Genomic DNA, 24,349 nt, shown 5'->3' with positions numbered 1-24,349 from the left:
CAAATACATTACAAACATAGAACATCAACCTGCAACCAACTTTAGTGAATATTTAATGGCATGATCATTTGAATAAAACAAAAATACAGGATTTCTCATGAGTTGGAAACCTGAGTATAACCCTTTAATTAGTTTCAGGTCTTTGTATTGAAATAATTTGAGCCATGACAAAGATTGATTTTACTTTCTTCCGGACACTTAAAATAAATTGTGAATGTACAAATTGAATTATATATATATATATATATATATATATATATATATATATATATATATATATATATATGAAATGGAGGAACCGAAATTTAACTGAGCGAAAACATATTTCCCATAATTCAATTGTTTTCCGAGATTAATGCTAAGTCTTACAGTATCGTTTAAAATAACGCGTTACGTAGAAACAATTTGAAATTTAGTTTTCCTATTGAAAAGGTGTAGATACGTGACATTTTTGTGAACTCGTTCGCTGCCACTTGACGCCATATGGAGTCATTCATATCTATTGCTGTGTGCCATTGACGCATTTTGCGTCAAGAGGTAGTTCTCATTCTAGACATTCTCTGTAAAATGGGCCGCAGGTATAGAACTTTTATACTCTGGTATAGAGGTCTGCACGGGCCTGAATGGAGCCTAAATGCCTGCTGCGTAAATTCGTTTTTAAAAATAGCTACATATATCGATGTGCAATATATCATTTCCTGTGTTTTCCGGATCAAGAAATCTATTTGTGACCTCTGAAGTGCAATCCAACCACCAAATATGCATCAAACTACCATCAAAACCAAGATGATAGCCAAACTTGATGACACATGTGGCCTTAACGTTTGCGCGATCAATGGCGATCTCGGATCAATGGATTCTCGTAGGGCCCTTCGCCAGTTGCATGGCATAATATCAAAAGTGAAAATGTTGACAACACAATTTCGTCGGTCAAACAATACCCATGAAAAGATATAATTATTCTCTATTTTAGCGGTGTCTGACTACAAGCGGTAATATTACCGAAAGCTAATTAACGTAAACAATATCTCATATACAACCAAGAATGATGAAATAGTACTTATCTGTTTGATAACTTTTTTTAAATTTTGTTCTTGCTTGCCGTGAGTTTTGTAAATTCATTTTGAATATTTCTTCCAAGATGTCTTTTGAATGCTTAATTGTATAATAGCGTCTCTATAATATATTTCCAGGACTGTTGTTCTGCTTGAATTTGAATTTTGTATATACAATTGATACTTGTTTTACGTTTCAGTCCTTTTGTTGGCTAAAGTGTGTATCTTTGGTTCTGGATTCGGTCCCCACTTTGGGAGCATTACAATTTGAACATATTACGGTGGTTCAGATTCTACTTTAAACTTTAAGTTTAATTCTCATATAGTCTTTGTGCTCAAAAGGGACGCAACAAAGAAACAGCAACAACAATCTAACAAAATCAGACTTTCACCATTTACAGACTCAGAAACAAACATGGAGAAACGTACACTGGGAACCACTTTCAAATATAGGAAAATAATCACGTTGATCAAAAGATGACAAGAATGGCGGATATAATCATGAAAATAGACAAGTATTAGTGTCGCGAGTACACCACGTGAAGAAGTTTGGTTTGTACGACATAATATTTTCTTAATTATTATTGATACCAGAAATGGCAGTAGTTTTATACCACTTCCGGTTTTAATAGAGTGGTTAGAGTGTAGACGGAATATATTCATTGGATATTTAACTGATTACAGAAAACCGTTAAATGTTAAAACAGGAAGTGCTTGATTTAATACTACTTCCAGCTTGAATAGAGGGTGAAAAGAGAATATAATACCTTTCCTTAGAAAGCTAAATCGATTCTAGAAGACCGCTTCTCGTTAATCCTTATCATTTTTGTTGTATATAAATCAATATTGAAACCGAAAGTATTAATGAATTTCTACTACTTCCAGTTTTAGTAGAATTTTTTAAGATGAAAATAAAATGTAATTTTGGGACGCTTAATCCGTTTGCAGGAAACCACTTCTCGCTATTTGTTACCGTTTTTACTATAGCAATCATCGTTTAAATCGGAAAATGTTGACTTTTGTCACTTCTGTTTTCAATATACAGAGGGAAATGAAATATATATTTTTTGGATGCTCATCGATTGTGGAAAACCAATTGTCGCTATCTATTAGGATTGTTATGCTATGGCAATCAATGTAAATGGTTGATTTCTGTCACTTCCGGCTTGAGTAGAGAGTTAAAAGAAAACATGGTACTTATTGTTAGCAAGCTAATTCGAAGTTTAAGAAGCTCGATATCTTTCATGGTTATTATTCTATTAGATCAATATTGAAACAGAAAGTTGTGAAGGATTTCTACCACTTCTGGTTTTAGTAGAGAATAAAGGATGGAGATGTAATGTATTCTTAGAACATTTAATCGATTGCAGAATAACGCTAACATATATCCATTATCATTTTTGCTCTACATTGATCAACATTAAAACTGGAAATGGTTCATTTCTGCCACTTCCGGTACGAATATCGCCTCCAAAAACGATATTGATTCTTAACTTTTGACGATCTACATCCTGATTAACGTGCTGATGATTGATTAGATATTTCTTGAGATTTTCTTTGTCTCTTGGACGAACGTTCGGACAGGGTAAATAAGTTTCGGCTGTCCAAACTGCTTAAAAAGCATTGCAATGACAGGGGCGATCATATTACAAAAAGAAATGATAGGTGAATAACAAGTAATCATTCCTTAGATGTAAAGGGACGAGGACGGGCCTAAGGAATGTTCTTATACAATGTGGTGTGATGAAATCAAGAAGAGCTGGAGCAAAGTGGAGAAGAATTGCCACAGATAAATGATTATGAACAAGAGTTTGGGAAACATGTATCCAGCAATGGATTTATAGTTTTCAAAGTATAATAGGGGCGGGCGCATTCCTCCCCAGGGCATAGTCCACTCCCCAGACATGTGGTATTATAATGTAGGTTTAAAAAGGATAACATTATTATCTTCGGTATAGAAGAAATATCTTACCCTCCCTAAAAAAAAATGTATCTGACCCTCCACTTGCTTCCTGAAAAATTTAGGCTTGCTTTGTTACTGATTCTTTACTATACTTAACATGTCGTGTATTTAGGATGAATATGTTATCTTGATATTTTACATTCCTTTCAGCACAGATGCTCTATGAAAGTATACTTATAGATTAATGTGAGATCCACACCACATGAGCTTCCAGCGGAAATCAAATCCAGTCTTAAGCGCTAACCATGTAGCTAGAAAGGAGTTCTGTCAGGTAAATGAAAAAATCAGAAAAGATTATGACAATTTTAGTCAACACATATTGTTATATAAATACCATTTCCGTAGCAAGCAGAAATCGCACTCACGACTTCTTCTTTTGTTCGCCAGCCACCGTTTGAGACACTTAACTAAGTATGTTGCAACTTACGAAAATTGAGCAAGTAATGTGTCGAGATTTTGCCAATTATATTACTCAATAAACACAGAAAGGTGTATACTCTATAAAGTTGCTATCGTTTTGACTTAACTCATCTGGGTTTACAGAAATACTACACAACAAATTGGAAGGCTGTGGGAATACTTCTATTTAGATGTAATGCATGTGTTGGTGTCTTGCAAATGGGCAAAGTTTAGAAATATAATCGGTTTGACTATTCAGGATTTCCTAGGCTTCAGCGTTTTTTTGAATGATGCATAATCTATTGTCCACAGATGTTCTTTTTAAATCAAAAGTATTATTCTTAAGCGCGAGGCCCAAGGCAGTTAACCGGTACGCCTTACGCGTAGACCACCACTGTTTGACAAGAAATTTCTCAGAGAAATACTCAATAGTTCACTTAGTAAAAAGAACCGGTTCATTTTAACGACTCAACGGTTTAATTATATCTTTAGACACGGGAGAGGGGTGTAGATTTTAAAACTGAAATCGTACCATCATATTTCAAATAAATGTGTTTTATAAATCTAATTTTAAGAACCTTAATTTCAATGTTAGACTAAAAGCATACCATTACTAACAAATTCAACTTAAAATAGCAAACAGTTACAATTTTAGACTAATGCAAGTTATAACTAACATATGTTGTCTTTCCTTATGTTAGTTATATTTTTTTTTTAAGGAATGAGGCATTGTTTCAAAACTATTTAATTTATTAACAACTTCCAGATTCAGCCTGAAACACTTCACACTAGAATAATATCAATTAGTAACAACCACAACAACAATACAAAAAACTTATGATTAAAATTAACATCCTGACATATTTGCCTGAGAAAACTAAAGAAAAAGTCAGGAATACCGGTAACCACATTGAAGCCTGAAGCCTCCCGATTACAAAGTGAGAACACTAACTATCTTTCATCTGCTTAGTTTAATTTATTTTAGTAGCATAAATCCCTTGACCCTCCAAAGTCTTTTGAACCTCAGTTTGAGATATATTAAGCAGAGCACTAATTCCAGTTATCTCTTAGTGGATTTTCAATTACGGATCGCGGGGTTGGAAATAGTATCGTGCATCTACTGGTAACGCACATTGAATATGAACGGACATTTTGAAATTTTGAACCTTAGGGGATTTGTCCCCAGGTCACTGATTGACTATAAATAAATTAATTCTATTCAAACTCTAGGTAAATACAAATAATAGCATTCATTGTTGATGTAAATTTTTATTTTTATATCCAATTCCACGTTAATAATTTTGGGTTAAATAATATATAATATATAGGTACACAGAGTCTTATAGGGGCATCAGATCCAACCATAAAATTCAACAATGTTTGTAGTTACAATTTATAGGAGTTATGTTTTCAATTCAATTCACTACAACCATAAGAAGTTTTATAAGTATTACAAAAAAGATCTTAAAATAGTCTTAAGTAAACCTTCACTATGTAGTCTATAATTACATGGGAAAATTTCAGTCAAGAGCAATTATGGCACAGATTCCTTCTGGAAATGGGTTGAGTACGTCATTGATGTTGAATGTCATTCTAACCTGACTCCTCTTTCTTTACCCAGTGGTTGGATTCACCCTAGCCCTAATTTTGCAAGCGTTCCCTTGAGTTATAGACACTATGTTTTAATGTTTTCATATATCATTTGAAATATGTTGAGTTGAGCTACAAAAACAGTCATGTAAGATTTTTGTTATCCGATGAACGATTTTACAGTTATTACGACAGCGAATTTGAAAGGAAGTGAAAATGAATAAATATACCTTCTATGATTGTGGTCCCATCTCTATGTTGAACTTCACAATCACTAAGTAAGTACATTTTAAGCCAGATTTTATGCATCGAATACGATTACACCTTTTAGTGCTTTTACATGACCTTCTAGCTCATCCATAGTGATCTTGGTGTTAACTGACCAGAAGGGCTCGTAGTCATCTCAGACCTTTTATCCATCCCCTTCAAACCATCTCTAATACATTCCTATCCACTTGTTGCAGGACGAAGTTTCACAAGGAGTGTTAGACCTGCCTTTCTGCACGACTTTATATGAATTAACACGGTGTCTAGTTTTTGAGGTATTGGTAAAGCGTGGATGGCATTTGGAGATTTAGACAAAATGTTTTGGCCTATTCGATTCCAAAGTTATCGACATCTCTGAAGATATGAATTATTCTTATTCATTCAACACTTCATCGTCCAGTTCAGTGGACACAGTGAATAAGGGCAGGCGGATTCTCTTCACTCTCCAGAACAAGTCAAATGAAAATATTCCACCGACAAATAATGTTCTGCTGAACCACCTGAAGAGAGCTATCTTTCAACGCTATTTCTGGACAAATTCCCTCCAAAGAAATTTGCATTCTCTGGATCCGTGTGAGTGGGGATGGAAAGGAGTCGAAAATGACTGCGATACTCTCTAGTCAGCTAATGCTGGGATCACTGTGGACAAACTAGAAGATCTAATATCGTGCAAATACAAAGAAAAGCCTTTGTCGATGCTTAAATTCTGGCTTAAAATCCATTTTACTTTATAGGTTAGAGGCTCAATGGAGAGATTGCAATACAACCATAGAATATATATTGCTTGCTTTGCACTCCCTTTCAAATTGCTGCCGTAATAATTCCTAAACAGTTCGTTGAATAAAACACTGTTACATGACTGATCTTGTAACTTCAAATAACGCATTTTGTCTCTGGTCCGTGAATGGTAAGGGATATGTAGTGTAATCCTGATGAGAATCAAATTTGGTTACTGGACGATTTAATTGAATTACGTTACCAAAACTAAATTAAACTGGCTCATTTATAGCCTATTGAAACTGTGGCTTTCAAAATACCTATTTTTGAACCAGTAGATTGTTTCCCAGCACTATTAGTTCTTTTTTTCTAAATTGAAAATCTCTATTTCTTAATCTAAATGTCTAAAGAAATAAAATTTTCAAGTTAAAGTTAACTCATATATAAAGTTAACTCATGTATAATTAATTCATATATAAACATGATTGTCCTATAGTAATAACTCGAACGTAGAGGAGCTTAAGTTGCTAAGATTTGAAAGCTAGATAACACAACAGAGTTCCAGATTTTTACATAACAGTTACCTACAATAATTTGTTTCTTCTCTATATTTTCCATTTGATTATATAATAGTTTTTTCTATTATGTTTTGGCCATAGTTTTCAATTTTACCAATAATCTAATCATTGCGATCGACTTATACCAAGAAATGCTTATAATTATCTTTACAACTATAAAAACTTAGCAAAATTTAGGTATAGCATTTCAGCAAAACTGAATGTTTTGCAAACATGTTTCCTTTGCGAATACATTCTGAAAGAATCGAAAATTAGTAGCCAATCACACGAAATCTTTCAGTTTAACGTCCCACAAATATGCTCTTTAGGCTAAGGGAGGCGATGATTAAAGTAAGTGAATGATGAAGCATTAATGGAATGAGAAAATGAGTGGAAACGGGAGTACCCGGAGAAAACCCACCCAAAACAAACTTACTTTACCGGGTATTAATCCAGGGACAGCATTCACCAGAAGTAAACGCTCTACCATTTTGCCACCATGTCACTAGTAATCAATCAAGTTTAGTGCATGGGACACAAATATTCCTCTCCTTTTTTAATAGAAGTTGAATTAGCCTACCTGCGTTTCTATTAATGCTTTGGATCTAGCGCTGTACAACACTGACAACCCTCTCCTGATTTCGGGGCACTGATTAACAGTATTCTTTCAGTTCCATTAACAAACCAGCTACAGGTAAGAGAGGTATGAAAAATAGACTGTAGTGTCTCCCACTGTTAGTTATACTTTAAGTGCAACTTTATTATAACAATAAATTCAGTGTGCGAATTAGTAGGAAGTGATGGTAATAGTTCTGCCTCTATAGCTTCAAAACTCGGATTTCGCATGCTAGTCTCAGTCCTCCAAATCAGTACTTTACTCCCAATATCATCTCTATCACCAACCATAAGCTTACTGCCGCGAAGAACATATAGCAATAGGTATACTTATTATTTTGTCCATTGATTTATTATACTTTTGGCATCTTAAGAAGAGCTTAAATCAAGTACAACATGTTGACTTAATGTTCAAACGCCGACAGAATATAATTGTTTTGTATAGTCTTGGAGTTAGTGTAACTGAGTATGATGAACAAACTTTTCCTCTCATTTTGTGTTTGTTTATTTCCTTGTTTGTTCTGATCTTCCCTCCCTTACTTTCCGATATTTCAATCTTCTTTCTTGAGGTTATCGGGTACATCAATTATTGATACTATCTTTATGTGTACGTAGCTATTGTAGAAGAATCTCGCCTCTGGAAATTGAAAGATATTTAGTTGCTTTTCAAGAACCTTTTATTGGTTACAATGTGGATGTTCTTGATTTCTGAAAGTTCTTTCATCTTGGAATTGTTTGTAACTATGGCTGTAACCCACTGTATTATGTTATCTGGAATAGTTTTAATTACTTGCTTGGTGTGATTCCTATGAGTTATGAGATATGGGCTATTCTTCTTATTGTTTTTGTTTTTTTTTTCTTTTCTTTTGAATCTTCTTGTTGGGATTGTGGTTTATCATCGTTTTATCCGTTTGTTCCGTGTGAAACAAGTATTGCAGGTACATTCATAATACACGTAGTTTCCTCTTATATATCATCTAGCAAGACTCTTTTAAAAATATAATAACATGTTCCATGGAGACGTTTGCTGGTCTTCTGTAGGGCGCTATTTGTTATCGATTTTGATACAAGACTTCTATTTTGTTTATTATATCTTTCAGACCCAATGTTCTTTTGGCTGAAACTCAATTGCAATGCGTAAAGCTAAAGCCTTCTCTGCACATGGAAAGTAGAGAGGTGCCAAAGACGGAATTCTCTCGCCGGCATAATACAGCAAACTTGCAAAGAATTTTTAAAACCACTTCCTGCATTTTCGTTTCGTATAAGAAATTAAGAAAATCAAAGAAGGAAATTATAGCGGATCTCAAAAGAAATAAAAATGTGATTGATTCAGTATCTATTGGGCGAGTGCGATTAAAATGTCCAATGTTACATCTGGTGATAAACTTCCCTCTGCAACGCAACCAATAGGCAGAACTAGATCGTGCGCACGACACCAATCTTATGTGGCTAGTTCGTTTGGAGGAAGATGTTGGTGAACAGTGTCGAATGAAAATACATCATAAGAATGTACAATTGCAAATGATTTTTATTTTCAAGTTCAATCTGGGACATTCTGTGCATTTACCAACAAAAAACAGCAATTTATTTAGGCTAAAAGTGGTGAATGAGTGATTCATACGTCTTTGGTTTGTGGAATTTCCTATAGGTGATATAACATTGAAAAATGAACTCCGCGGTCACCTAAACAGCAACCTTCTGATGAGCTCTTCAGAAACATCGAGCAAGCAGATACTCTAAAATGTATTCCTACAGTCCTAGGCATATGTCATCCTCCAAAATTTGTTCCTAGATATATGTCATATTAATGTCGATCTCGAGATCCGCGCAGTTGGCGAGATAAAATATATGGACACATTGATGAAACATCAGTTGACACTCGCAACTTGGAATGTGCAGTTTTCTGAGTGTACAGAATTACTGAAAAGTTTGACTACGTTAGATTGTCACTTATGATGAAAAAAAAATGCTTTGACAATTGTAATCGGACAGTACAGTGATTATATTGAGATCAACATCCAGGTCAGTTTACAAAAGAATCCACTTACCAGGAGAAAGTATTGTATATTGGCCTGTAACGGCGGTTATCCATAATATCTTGCTCTCAAGGCGAAATCAGGATTGCGCAACGTTACAATCTTAAGCTTCATCAAATGCTTTGCAAATGTGTCCACAAGTACCCATCAATGTTCAAAAGATATGGTTTCTCAAGTTGCACAATAATACACGCCCACATTTCGTTCAGAGAACGTTCTTCGTGAGTTACTGTGTGAAAATTTTCTTCATCCTTCGTATTCTTCTGACGTTTCTTCCAATGATACCTACCACCTCTTCTGGCACCTAGATTATTTCTTGGCAAGAAGAAAGCTTCTCTGATGATAGCGCGACGTGCGGCTGAGAATATTTTCGCATAAGAAGTACCAGACGTTTTAGTCACGGAATCTAATCGTTGGATGTAGATGTGTGATGGCAAGAGCATATGGACGGTTTCAACCGGAAACTTCTGACTAAAATAAGACATATCAGTTAACAGATCACATCGAACTTAACCAGATAACATGCTTGGAGGGCTATTTTTTTTTAGTTGTCTCACTTTTCAAAAAATCGAATAACGCGAACTTTTATGGCTCTCAAAATATGTCATTCGTAGCCAATAACAATTGACAGTTTTTATTTTGCACATATGACTTGTAATGACAGTAATTGGAATAAGCCTTCGTAAATAAATAGAACTACTAATAGAAGTTATTCCGAATCTACTAGCCTTTTTATGCAATTAGAAGCTATTTCAGAATAATTTGTATTAACACTTTCAAGAGCGCCAAGACGAGAATTCAAGAACATTGACACTAGACTAACAAATTAAGATAAATAAAAAATATGGTACTTTTAGAGAAATGTTTTAAAGTATTATTTTTCCTTTTTAAAAGGAAAATCAAATTAGACATATTCAAACAATTATAATGAGTAATAAATAAATCTCATTGTCATTTGGTCTCATAATATCATATTTCTTTTCTTTTCTTTTCTTTTCTTTTTCTTTTTCTTTCTTTCTTTCTTTCTTTTTTTTTGAAACTCTTTTATTCAGGTCGTTGATTGTCAATATTGCTAACTCGTGTATTGAAATTTCATTCTGTGTAGAGATGTTTGGATATTGTACTGCATAAGATGTTCATTCGTAAGAAACAATAGTTCTTTTCGCTGGACAGGACAAAGGAACCTCAAATTCTTTCAATATAAGAGTACGGATTCGGTTTCGGTGTCTTCAAAAACTTTGATTATTATTGTTATTATTTAAAAAAATGAAATGAAATCTTTGAGTTTTACGTCCCACGTTTATGCCGGTTCTGCTAAAGGAGACGGTGATGATGAGGAATGAATGAAATGGTGGAATGAAGAAAGTGGGAGGAAACGGGAGAACCCCGAGGAAACCCACGCACACGGTGTTTGTCCACCACAAAGTTTACTTGGCTGGGGCTGGGATCAAACCCGGGACCCCAAGCACCAGAAGTGAACGCTCTACCACTGAGCCACCGCGGCCCTATTGTTATTATTATTATCATTAGTAGTAGTAGTAACAAAAGTTGTAGTAATAGTGTGTGTAGTGAATAAATTTATTTCTATTTTTCGAATTTTAGAATTGTGGCAGTGTACATCGTGACAAATAGTCATAAATACGGAACTTTTACCTATGTCTTTCATCTATTTTAATTAAAATAGTTGCCGAAAACCAGGAATTGTCAAAATTGTATTCCACTTTTCTTTCGAAAGTTTTATTTACTAGATTGTAATTTCAAACCAACTAAGTTTAATGTTATTTACTAGATTGTAATTTCAAACCAACTAAGTTTAATGTCTTTCTTAGCTTTGTTTATTGTACTTGATATATTTTAACACATTAACGACATATGAATTGAAACTAAATGCATCTCATACATATATTTACCTTGAAAGCAGTGTGGTGCCCAGGCGACTCGGGTTACTATGCTGTAACTTTACGTAATTTGATGTATACTTATTCCCTTGTGCATAACCCTGCACTTAGATAACCGCACAGATACAAGAAAAAATAACACAACAAGAAAAAATAACATTCTTTATTTCATTGAAGTAAAAAGATTGTTTTGCTCTCGAACTTCTTAATCTGTTTTTGTAATAAAACACCGTGTCCCGAAGAAAAAAATATTTTATTTGTTTTAGTATGGCTGTTAATGTGTTAAACATATATATAACTATTTTCAATTTATAGGACTATTTGCTCGTAAATGTTTTAAACAGGAAGTGTGCTTTTTTAAAGAGCTATAGATGAACTATAATAATAATCCTTGTAATACTCCAAATTCAGCTAAAATACAGAAGTAAAATGCTTTCTTAATGTTAATTTTGTAACTATTCTGTGTTTGAATGCTTAAACATTCTTTAGTAAATGGATTAACGTACACTTATCTTTTCTTCTTGCAGGTTTCGACTAATCTGAACCATAGATAGAATTATTAAATAAAATAATGTGAGAAAATAGGTAAGTAATTCTATTACGCTACTTGAAGTAATTATCTTTATTAATCAACACTTGTTATATTTGCTTTTTTCTCTGACAGACAACTATTATATTGCATGTTACAATATAATTTAAACTTACATAAACAGTTGCTGACACCGAATACCGAACCAATTTGCACGGAACAGCCAGTCGAAGATTGCCCCTAGAAAATAGCAGTTCCTTCAGTAATCAAATAGGCATAAATCATAATGGAACATTATGCACTTTGGTATCACTACCAAGAGTGATCAGAATGGCTTCAAAGCTTGAGGTACAGTCTTAAAATAACCATTCACATTTATCCCTAGTTCGCGGCAAAAAGAAACAAATATGTATGATCTTGCTCAAGATATCATTAAAAAACTAACTTTCTCATATGTACGTATAGACAACTTGATATTTAGGGTTAAAATAAATTGGCTGGCATAATTAATAGGTCTAAGGGTTAGACTGACAATCCCAAGATCAGGTTTGAATTACCATCTTTTCACAGGTTCGAATCCCGCTCAGAGCATATTCGTTTTGAGTTGTATTTCTACTCACCATTTCATAATTATCATTGATTTTTCATCATCTCTCTTACCCAAGAGAGCAGAATCATGAAAGGTAAAACTTAAAAATATAATATAGTACCATATATTTGGGTTAAAATAAAGACTTTCATACCTCAAGAAGTCTTATGTTCGATAAGTATATTTCCACTCATGCATGAGAGTATAGTACGTTTCGAAAGACGGTGTGTGACAAGGATCTTTTGAGCAAGGCCGTATGAGGGTTTATTAGAAGGTGAAATAGTCCAGAGGTAAAATACCCTATCTCTGCGAGAATAGTGTGTTGATGAACCTATGATATTATTGGAAAGTATAACAGAAATATTATAAGAGGAAAGGAATGATCAAATAAGAGTAAACGATTGACAATATGGTTATTGCAATGTCACTGTGGGCTAACATATTAGAAATATGGTTTAGAGGAAAGAAATAAGGGGAAAATTGCCTATAAGGCTCTCTGATAATAGAAAAAAAATATAAAATAAGCTGCTGATAATAGAATAAGCAAACAATATTTCTGAAGTAAGGACAGAATACATCCGAAAGTCTCCATTAAAAAAAAAAAAAAAAAACCTTATGTATACTACATAGGAAAGTTATATAGCAATATATACAGGTGTGTGTGTGTATTATATATATATATAGGTTTCAAAATAGAGATAGTACAAGGATTATCCTGATATCGAATGTTCTTAAATCAAAATCTTGAATTTCTATTGCTTAATAGTTATCATTTTTCCATTTCACAATATTAAATCTAAAATTTTATTGCTTTTGTTTTTGTTTTAGGATAGTCCTAAAATGAAGAATTACTTCCTTTACTTGTATTTTATTTCTTACTTTATCTAAAACAAACTTATACTCCGAGTATTTTGAGTGACTACGATCGAATAGTATACTCTATTATTTTCTCAAATTCAATATGAGTGCTTTAAATGATCGTAATGCTCATTTTTTTCTGCATACTTTTTATCTCAGATCTTCTTACAATTGCATTTTCAAAGGCTTTAAGAGTTATCGAGTTATTTATTTACCTATTTCAACATGTTATATCGTCAATTTAACAAAGCAGTGAAAGCTGGTCATGAATACCGAGTGAACGAACGTTTTGCCACTAAAACGGAGAGATCGTTTTCTTTATGAATCGAAAGGCTTAGGATTCCACGTTGACAAGTGAAATATAGCGAATGTTAAACGTGCTGGATTCTGCACGTACCAGCAATTCCCTATTCTACAACACTCCTTTTTTCTTTAAATGTTGATCGATATTCCTTGTGGATAAAAAGTCTAATCTAAACGTTATCACGAATAAACATTCCTTTACCTCTTGCAACTTGATTTAAAAATCGAAGCTTATAAGAAAATAAATATCTGATATGATAAAGTTCAAAATAATTTGAATGAAAAATCACGTTATTACTGCAATATGTTTAATTATTCAAACTCACGGTTAGCATGAGTATTGGGCCCAAAACAATCCATCATATGGCTACATTAAATTCAGTGACACTACCAGACTATATATGATGAAACGAAACTATAGTTTCTAGTTTCAGGACCTACGTTTATGATTTTTGGTTAATGGAGACGAATGATCAGTGAAACGGATGAAGTAATTGTTAGAATGAGAATGTGGGTATCAAGGGAAGAACACCGAGAAAATTCACACACACACAATGTTGTTCACTACAATCTCACAGACCTGGGATCGATCCAGGACTCTTCGCACCAGAAAAGAGCGCTCTACCCTGAGCCACAGTTCCCCTAGCAGAACCGTAGCTAGAGGTTTCGGCGCTCGGAGCGAAGTATAGTTCAGCGTCCCTATACTCAATTTACCAATTTTTTTCAATCTTTCTTTCTTTTTACTTCTTTCTTTCTTTTTTTACATATTAGAGTATAAGAGAAGCAGCTTTTGTTGCTATGCTACGCTGAATTTTCTATCAAACTACTTGACAGACTATTGCAGCAGCCGAAAGCGATCATTATGTATTCTTTTACAAATAATAGCCGTTTTCAAGAGGCTTATTTTGGAGTTTTTGTTAAACTTAACAAAACTACCTTCTTTGGTTACCCACAAATCCACCTGGAGAACAGTTATGGAAATTTACAACTATTCACAGCGTTTCATACTATCGATAAGGAATGAAATTTTAATATCATTGCAAACTATTTGGTTTTAAAATATTTAAAATGAGTGATAACATTAATTTTCAGTAATAATTTTAAATTTCTGTAATTTTGTTGCATATGTGACCACACAAAAAGCATTTTAATATCGATTCTTTTACGGTAAAAATATTTTATCAAATATAACGGAAATTCAGAAGGAGCCTTCAGTGCAAATTTCCCAAAGCTTTCATTCTCATCGTCATCATTAATCCGATTGGGTAGAAAAGCGTGATTATCTCAGCAAAGTCATCACCATCAAAACGTCGAACACGTATTTCAGCCTTTGACCATTTCTGATTTTGAAAAATCTCCTGCGTAGACTATAAGTCATTACTTGGCACTTTGTATATTACATCGCCATGAGCAAATCATATAACTTTTCAAGATAATAAGTAAAAGCTTGTTCTGGCTCTTATTGAAACGTTTGGCTTATGAGCAAAGCGAGCAAGAACATTTTTAACAAATCTATTTTTTTTTTTTTTTTTTTTTTTTTTTGTATGCCGACAATAATATTGATTTAATAGAGTGTCAATACTTTTCGGAGTGACGCGTCGTTTACTCATTTCCATCACCTTTTCTTTCTTCTTGCTCGTTTGAAGCCCTCTTGCTATCAGTGCCAGGGGAAAGCTCCTCTCCTCCTAGCTACGGCTCTGATCCCAGAATATAAATGATTTTATATTTGGCTGACATGTGATTACCGCATCTTCAGCCACCATCAACGCTATTTCTAGCTATCAAATTGGAGTTCTTTGCCCCTTCATTCAAAAAGAACTCTCAGTTTCTCAAGATGGTGGATACGTATAGAAAATAATTGGTTTTATTCCCAGGAGGAAACGTCATAGGTACGTAATACAGAATGGAGTAGATTTTATTTTTACCATTTTTATCACATGATGGGTTCAAGCCGTAAAATCAAGGGTGCCAGTAATTGGAAACACAAGAATAAGTGAAGTAATAGGTATATGTAAATGCATTGTGAAAAGTTTATAACAATGTAATACGTAAGTAATATTTAACATATATTTCATTATAGGTACCTCTACAATGAATACCTTTTTATAATCACTAATATTAGGGATTTTTAAATTGTAATTATGAAATTCTAAAATAACATTAAGTTATTCAATTCTGCACAATGCAAATTCCGAGAAATAAAACAATTTAAAACATTAATGAATTTAAAATTTTATTCCCGATTATGGCACAGTTCATCTTGCTGATCATTATTTTAATGGAAATAAAAACACACGCTACCAAATTGTACCAAATTAAAAAAGACAAATTTCTCTATTTTGTTGTATTATTTTCGCATTATTGTAAAATACATATTTGTAGAACAATGTATACAATGCTACCTTGGAAACGTATTCATATATTTTAAGCACAGTGCTCGAAATGTAACGATATACACTGCTGCTGTGCTCTATTGGCATTTCTTCCTCATATTAATTATTATGCTAGTAGTTTTAGAGAGAAAACTACTAGAACACTATATTAATTTTAATTTTTCTCAAATTTGATTTACAAGTATGCATTTTGGTTGACGGATTCATCATCGTAAGTAGACATCTAGCTCAAGCAATTTATATTAAAACGGTATTTTTAGCAGTTACTAAAAGCCTAGTGTGTTATTTCTTGATTTAGTAGATCTTTGAGACATATTCAAGTGTTGTATTACATGTAATATTATGAATAAATTAACGCATTGTGAATTTAAGAAAAAATCAATTAATGGACCTAACTGATAGATACAAAATGTTTCATAGAATATATTTCAATTCAAATGCAATTACAATTGTATTGTATTAAAGTTCCATGGTTTTCGAGTTTTACTTTTTGCTGTCTTACTTCCGAATGCAATAACCAAGTTATGAAGTTCAGAACTTAATATTAACGTCGATTCCATACCACGACCGAGCTTGAATGCAGTTCAGGTACTAGTTGCACATACCATCATGTCAAATCAACTCTCACATTATGGGCAGTTCTCCGTCAAGTTATTTCACTTCAGAGTTGAATTTCAGTGCTGCACCTCCGGATCCAGAAAGTTCTATAATAGATGCCGTTTGAGGATAATGAAAGATTATAACTTTACAGATATACGTTGTAATTCCTTTGAAGGTACCTAGTTCTTATTAGGGATGGGCAAAACCGGTTTTTGTAAAAACTGGAAACCGGTTTCTAGAAAAACCGAAATCCGTAAAACAGATATTTGGGCTTTCTCAAAGACCGATTAGGTTTCTCTCCAAAACCTTTTTCAGTTTTCTCTAAAACCGGTTCAGTTTTTACCGAATACATAAAACTATTTATGTGGAAACGGAATCGGTTCCGGAGAAGTAAACATTATTCTGGTCAGAAATAGAACCAGTTTTGAGAAACTGAAATCGGTTTCAATGAAAACCTGAACCGGTTTTGGAGATAATCGAAACTGGTTTCGGTAAAAACCGAACCGGTTTTGAATGAAACAAAAACTTGATTCGGTGAAAAACTGAAAAAATTGGAGAAAACCAATAACTGGTTTCGGAGAAAAGACGGTTTTTAAAATTTTCAAGAACCGTTTTCGGTTTTCCTTAAACCGGAAACCGAAAAGCAGGTTTTTGTACCCACCACTAGTTCTTACGTGGATTACACCACGTGACATTTTACGGATCACCTATGAAGCATGTTAGCTTTCTAACTTACTAGATGATATTTATGCCACTGAACAGTATAACTTAATACTCAATGGCATAAATAAATCGATACTTTAAAATTAAAATTTCAAGTACTGTTTCTGAATAGCGGTAATTATTGTATTCGAGATCAGAGAAAGGAGTAGCTTTTAGATATAATCAACTTAAGTTAAATTGAAATGTTAATCAAGCGTTTCATGGCGAAATTTTGTTTACGGAGGTTTAAAAATGTATAAGAGGTAAATAGATAATTCGTTAAATGTTAAATGATTAAGTGAACATTTGCCTCATTCCTGTTCACGCTCACCCTGTAGTCGATAAATGTTTCATCCCAAGGTGCTCTATGAATATCTGCAGCCGAATGGCTCGAGACATAACCTGGTGTATCTTATGCCACTATAAAATATCTCAATAAGAACTAGATATATGAAACATAGAAATGTATCGTATTTTAAATTGAGAGTTGTCTCCCATGGCTAAACTCAATATGCACGTAGTCCTGTATTACAATTTATCTTATTCTCTTTAAGATTGGCTTCTAATTACGACTCTATAACGACAATAAAATAGGCGAGAACCCAAAGGGCATTTTGGTAAGACGGCTGAAAAATGTGATAGATTAAAATAAGTTTGAATCAAAAATTCATGTGCAAATATCATTTTTTTTAAAATAAACTTTTCACAAATACACTTTCGGAACTCCATGCGTGATAACATCAAATTGGATGTCATAGACTCTTAGACATATTTCTTTCTCATACTATCAAAAGAACTAATAAACTTAAATGAAACTACTAACACCACTAATAATCCTATACAGTAATAATAGTCAACAGAACTAATAGCATTAATTTAGTTTCGTTTGCTAGCGGTTTGTATGACAACGCACCACAGACATACTAGTGCTGTTAAATTATTTTCTTTTCTTTAATTAGTATTCTGGAACAATTCACACAACGTAACACATGGCACATGTTTTGTTTTTATGAGAACACGAGAAAAAATTATCAATAAATAATTAACATATTCAAGTTGTAGCATCTCACGTACATATTTCATGCATAATATGATTTATACGATGCCATGTGTGCATATATTCATGAGAGCATAGACATGCATTTTACAAAGGTTTTTAAATTAAGAATGTAATACAGTATCTCTTTCTCCCATAATACTATCATATGCGTGGGAGAACATCTGTGAATATTCAAATGACATACATTGCTTCGATATGGTAATAGGATTATATTTTTTATCTATTTGCTTTATGTGCTTTATATTATATGCACTTCTGAACACGTACTCTAAAAGTGGATTGCACATCCATTAACTATAATGAAAAAATTTAAGCTTTGAACTTGTATTTCCGTAGTCATTAATATTTATTTGTAATCAAGTCTGGCATCTGAAAGTCAGCTTAGTTTCTAAAGCACTTCAGATGTGAAAATAGTAGAGCTAAACTATAAATGTACCATTCGGAATGATGTAATAGTTCAGACAAACTAGAATATTCAGTTACCTTGGAATTGTGTAATATATTTGTAGACTGCATAATAAAAAATAGAGAGGAATTTAAACATCAAAACAAGGTTTTGATCTGCGATATACTAATTTGGGGATTACTACGAAAACATGGAAACCATCAGATAACAGGTACTTCAGAGATGTTAAGAACCAATGTTAGCCCGGAATCAGCATAAGCAAGAAAGTAGTTCTTTTAAGATCATTGTAGCTTTTGGTAGTACGAAACCAACTTTATTCTTTTGTCAATTTGAACTTCAGGATTTTCAGAAGTAAAATTTGAAAATTATTATAATTTTTTGAACAATAAAAGAAATCTAAAATGCTCTTAATGTATGAAAAACACAGCAACAACATATTCATATACACGTTTGGATCAATCTACCAATAGGAGTCTATACTGCAAGATATAACTCATGTTGTATATGCGCGCATATAATACAATATAGTAATAGAAAATACACCTCGAAAGAAAATAATATGCCCTAAGAACAAAACAACTTAGTTTAGTCGAAACGAAAACATAGTTTAATGCTTGAGCAGATTTTATTCTTTCTTCTGAGTCATAAGGTACATAATAGTCAATATTTGGTTATTGGTATTGCCATTTGGTTTAATGCTTGAAGTAATAAGTATTCCAGAGGAGTATATACTAATTTTTAACTTTCATGTGTAATGAGGTTTCACTATACTACCATTTTTGAGGGACATGTGACTCGCATATTCTATCAGGTTGACTATTATATCAAATATGGAATATAGCAATAATGCAGCAAAGAATAACGTAAGTGACACAAACACAATAACGGATGATTTATTAACACAAATGTTGATACATTCATTTCTCTCTTTTTAGGATCTTTTGATGGTTCTCGGAGATAAAACGATAGAACGTTATCCTTTGGTTCTTGGTATCCAACAATACCAAAAGAAAGATGAAAACACTATGTGAGGACATAGACATAACATCATATACTGGGTGTTTCAAAACAACACCGTCAACGTTTGGGAGGTGATTCCTGACGCCAAGATAAGACAAAAAGTGTAGACCAACCTGGATGCACAAATGCTTCCTTTCGGAGTTATAGACTGCCGAAAACGTGAAAAAATGAACTTTAAAGTTCCATAGCTCCAAAACTATGGGACCTACCGTAGTCAGGTCAAGACTTCACTTAGGACTTAATATGTGCTCTATCCAAAAATACATGTTCCAGAATCCTAGGGTACTCACGTAACAATTTTTGTACAGGCAGTTTTGTTACGGGCACATAATCTGAAGTACTTACTACCTCTATAAAAATTGTTGCGGAAGTACTACAGGATTCTAAAACATGTATTTTTGGATAGAGCACATATTAGTTCCTTAGTAAAGTCTTGACCCGACCACGGTAGGTCCCATAGTTCTGAAGCTATGGACCTTTAAATTTCATTTTTTCATGTTTTCGGCAGCCTATAACTCCAAAAGGAAGCATTTGTGCACGCAGGTTGGTCTATACTTTTCGTCTTATTTTGGTGTCAGGAATCACCTCCCAAACGTTGTCGGTGTTGTTTTGAAACACCCTGTACATTTTACTAACCTTACGTATAGGTATTCATCTTTGTCAGTACCTCTAATATTTCTTAGCAACAAACGTCTCATAGACTTTACACCAATCATACATAAATTTCTTCATCTCCTGTGGGAATACCATGTGTTTAAAAAATCGAAATATTACGGTTTCTTGTGTTACTACTCAAAGATATGTTGTCAAACTTTGACCCTTCAGTGTTTGGTTAGTCAACCAAATATAAACCAACGCCTTCTGTTGATTCAGTGGTGGTGGTGATCGAGGGGACAAAGCGGTTAAAATGTTTTGTCATTCCTTACGGAAAGGTGTAAAAGCAATATAATAATTCCAAATACGTGTACTAGATTTAGTTGGTGGATAACAAAGTAACACTGGGATTTGCATGTTTCGATTTCTAAGTCGCAGTTATCCCATATAAGATCCGTCATCCCACTTTATATAGTTTCCCAGGCTAGTGGATTTGTTGGCGAATGATTTCTGACCTTTGTCGTTGAATGCTTCACCCAATGTCTCAGATGGTTGACCTTTATCGACATCAACGTTCTTGTCGAATGCCTCTTTCTAGAAAACTTCTGACACAATTCACATGATACGTCCTAAAATCATTCATCTGCGTTCTCAAACTTGGTAAATCGACATTGCACTGCTTATTCATTCATACGAAATGGATGTCTTAATTTTTCTTTCCTTTCCAACGTTGTTTGCTTTCAGTTTAACTCGTACTACTTGCTCTCGTGACGTCCCCGTTTAATTGTTGCAATTGCAAACAATAACTTATAGGGGAAAACACTCAATAAAACGTTACATTTCACTTTTATTTTTCACTTCCCAAGAAAAGAAATCTGTAGAGGTGTGTGCGTATTACCAACACGTGAAAGTCAAACAGAAATTTTTTGTACCAAATACAATATATTTTCATGTTATATGATTTCAATATCGGATGATTGCATTTTAAGTTCATTAAATGACTTTGAATGGTCGTAAAAAAAACTCCATTAAGGAAATATTCATAATCGGGTAACTAATGACTTGCAATCAGCATCAGATTTTCTTTTATGGCAATAAAATAATACATCATGCACTTGTGATAAAATGAGTATATACTGTAAATATGTAATGTTTAAGTACACAGTAAAAAATGATGGTGAAACAATTCAATAGTAACACAGGCCAGTAAACCCAGTAACTAACATTATAGCGAGTTATTTCAATACCAAAGTTCTGGTGTTTCGATTAACATAATTCCGGTGTTACAGCTTTGACACAGAGCTGGTGTGAAAATAATACCGTAGTGGTGTTTAAAAAAACAAAGTGAATGAACGACAAAATGAGAAAATAGGAACAGCGTCATGGTGCTCTTTCAATATCTAAGCTGCTCAGAGGAAGACAATGGTAAGCGCCACTTCCGGTGAAATTGAGTTATTAGGTGGAGTGGACTGGGATCGGACCACAGAACAGTATGTAGGTGGTTTAACTTCGGAAATGTACTTGCAGATGGCAGGGAAAACTTGTTTAGTAAGTGGCACGGCATTGCATTGCATGGGAATGTTGAACTTTCTTGTTCAGTATACCAGAAGGAGCCGCTTATATACTCTGTGTTGTTAATAATATGCCAAATCCCATGAAGATCGTAAGCCATTAACATAGCAATATTGATAATTATATTATTCTTCAGCAATCAGCCAAACCTTTCATTTATTAAGAACACTGACTTAGCAATGTTATTAGAGTCGCTTCATAATTCTGTGTAATAGGTAGGTACAATTATACCGGAAAAGTTTGCATTCATATTATTTCCTACGGGTATCATATATATCTAACTAACTTATTTTATTTAAAGTATTTTTTATTTAAAAGCTAACATTTTAACAGTTTACACCAATATCAGATTTACACCAGAAATGTATCAAAATTTAACAACAAGGGTAACCCAGTAATTGCGTTGAATCAAGACAGCCATTTAACTGTGTATGACAAGTATATGAGTTTCTTCACATAATTGTTAAAATACGTTCGATCGCTTAGAATAAGATAATATAGGATTTCTCAAGAAGAAAAAGCCAGGAGTAATGTTTTCAAATGGATCTGTACAAAAAAATTCAGAATATTTATTTCTATATGTTCAATAAGACAGTATCAGATTTAGTAAGGTCGTTAAAGTAGTGTATTTTTCGAGTTTGAAAGTTGGCCCAACCAACATCAGGGTAAAGGAACTTTGTTGAGGTGATCTGACGCTTGAAAAAGTTGAGATGATAAATTGAGTTATTATAGTAAAAACGTACACTGAGTCATAAGAGTATAATTTCAGATTTCAATATTAGCAGACTTTCAACAAAATGATAATCCTCGATGCAATTAAATATTTTGGTCAATGCCCTCTAGTATCATAAGAAACTTTTAAAAAATCAAAAGCAAAATGATAGAAAATGAAGCCCGAGCATTCAAAAAATACTTTTCGTTAAATCTTATCATCGTAAAACATATTTTACTTATTGATTTTCAAGTAGAATTATAATATTTAGTTCCGATTCCATACGTTTCTATCATCTTCGTCTCGTGTTTTCGTGCTTATAGTGACAGCAATGACTTGTAAAGCTCGAGATCAATACCAATCATTGAACTCTTTTGCATCGCGTATGATACATCGGAAGAATTCGGTACAATTCGTGGAGCTGCCTTCCGAACGCACATTCGACGAAACGACAAATACCGATAGCAGAATTGCATTAACAATGTTGCCAAATTTTGAAGACACTGAACGAGAGGGCAAAAGACTCAGAACTTAAAGATGTGTAACACGAACTTTAACCATTGTTTTAATTAAATGTTATCAATAATAACAGCAAACATATACAACAGCGACAATAGTAATAGCAAAATGAAACTTAACGATAATGCGATAACATTGCACCCTCGGAGATGTTCTCCGTATAGCACGAGAAATATTACGGGCAAAGTTTCATGGACTTGGGTTGACAATCGAAACACAGTCTCACATTCTATTGAGTGCTGAAATCGGTAGATCTAGGTCAAGATTCACGACTCCTTGCGATCAACATATCAACTGATAATTTTGTATGTAGCTATAATTAAATAATTATAATCATATGTGGCGAACTGAACTCATAAAGAGTGCAGGAAAATGCCTTTTGAGTTGGATGATATGAAGATGGGAACATGTGTAGAAATAAAGGTAACAAGACAGTAAATCCTCAGAACTAAAGTGTTGTAATTAATTATTATTTGCAAGTCAAGCAAGGGAAAATTTCTTTATGCATTCAACTTTAAAAAGTTAATTTTCCGAATGAGGAAACACGTTTAATTATAATTGTCTGCCACATAAAAAAGACAATAATACTCTTTTTAACACAGTAATAGAAAAACCGGATAAAGCTCAGATATATATTCACTCAAGAAATATCTGACCAATTCGTTGATCAATTTTTTGTCTTGGTTAAAGAATTTTTCCGCTTCGGCAAGTTGTGTTCTATCGATTAACGGAACTACACGAAACAAAGATGTCAGTCTTTTCTGACCAATTGAGATAATTATTTAATTTTCTCACACATGGTTGAAGAATATGATTTTTAAAGAATTGAGTACCCAGACTTTTTAAACAAGGCTTTATATAGCTATGCAATTTACAAGAAAATATTACATTATCGGCAACTTTTACAGTATCAGTACAATTTTAAGTCTAAAGTAATTCGATTTATGACCTAAAAAGAATACTTTGATATTAAATATAAATAATTATATGAATGATTATAATCAAAATTAAATAGACCATAATCCTTTTAGCACCCTTTAATTGTCGATCCTCCTGCTAGTTCATTATTCTATACTGCTACTTGAAAAAAGATAAAGGAAAAAATAGTATAAAAGTAATACAAGTGGATCACAGTAAAGTAACATTACTTGCACGTGCTTTTAAAGAATTTAATTATCTTATTCCATTATCACGTAGAGTCAAAGCTTTAGGTCGTCTCCGTTTTAACTATTTGAACTTTTAGATGACTACAAGGCTAGCGTTAAGTATAATCAAAAACTCCGAGAAGGCGTCTGTAATGAGAAAGAATAAATGACGCAGACAACGGAAATGAGATTTCTTAGAAGAAAGAGAGTCTGAAGAGAAGTTTTCAGAAATGAAACTGCTAAAATAAGT

At 33.3% G+C, this 24,349-nt stretch overlaps 1 protein-coding gene across 1 annotated transcript in view; it reads left to right on the top strand.

Annotated features, from left to right (window-relative positions):
- Nucleotides 1-24,349, top strand: part of LOC145678340 (orexin receptor type 2) — an 844,605-nt gene that overhangs the window by 426,491 nt on the left and 393,765 nt on the right. Inside the window, exon 2 of the mRNA XM_081748373.1 lies at nucleotides 11,625-11,682. The gene's annotated coding sequence lies outside the window, so the exon portion shown is untranslated. The remainder of the gene's footprint in view (nucleotides 1-11,624; nucleotides 11,683-24,349) is intronic.

This window comes from Thermobia domestica, chromosome 2 (genome assembly GCF_964235325.1).
Source record: "Thermobia domestica chromosome 2, izTheDome1.hap1.1, whole genome shotgun sequence".
Lineage (NCBI taxonomy): Eukaryota > Metazoa > Arthropoda > Insecta > Zygentoma > Lepismatidae > Thermobia > Thermobia domestica.
This window is presented reverse-complemented; position numbering and strand designations above follow the sequence as displayed.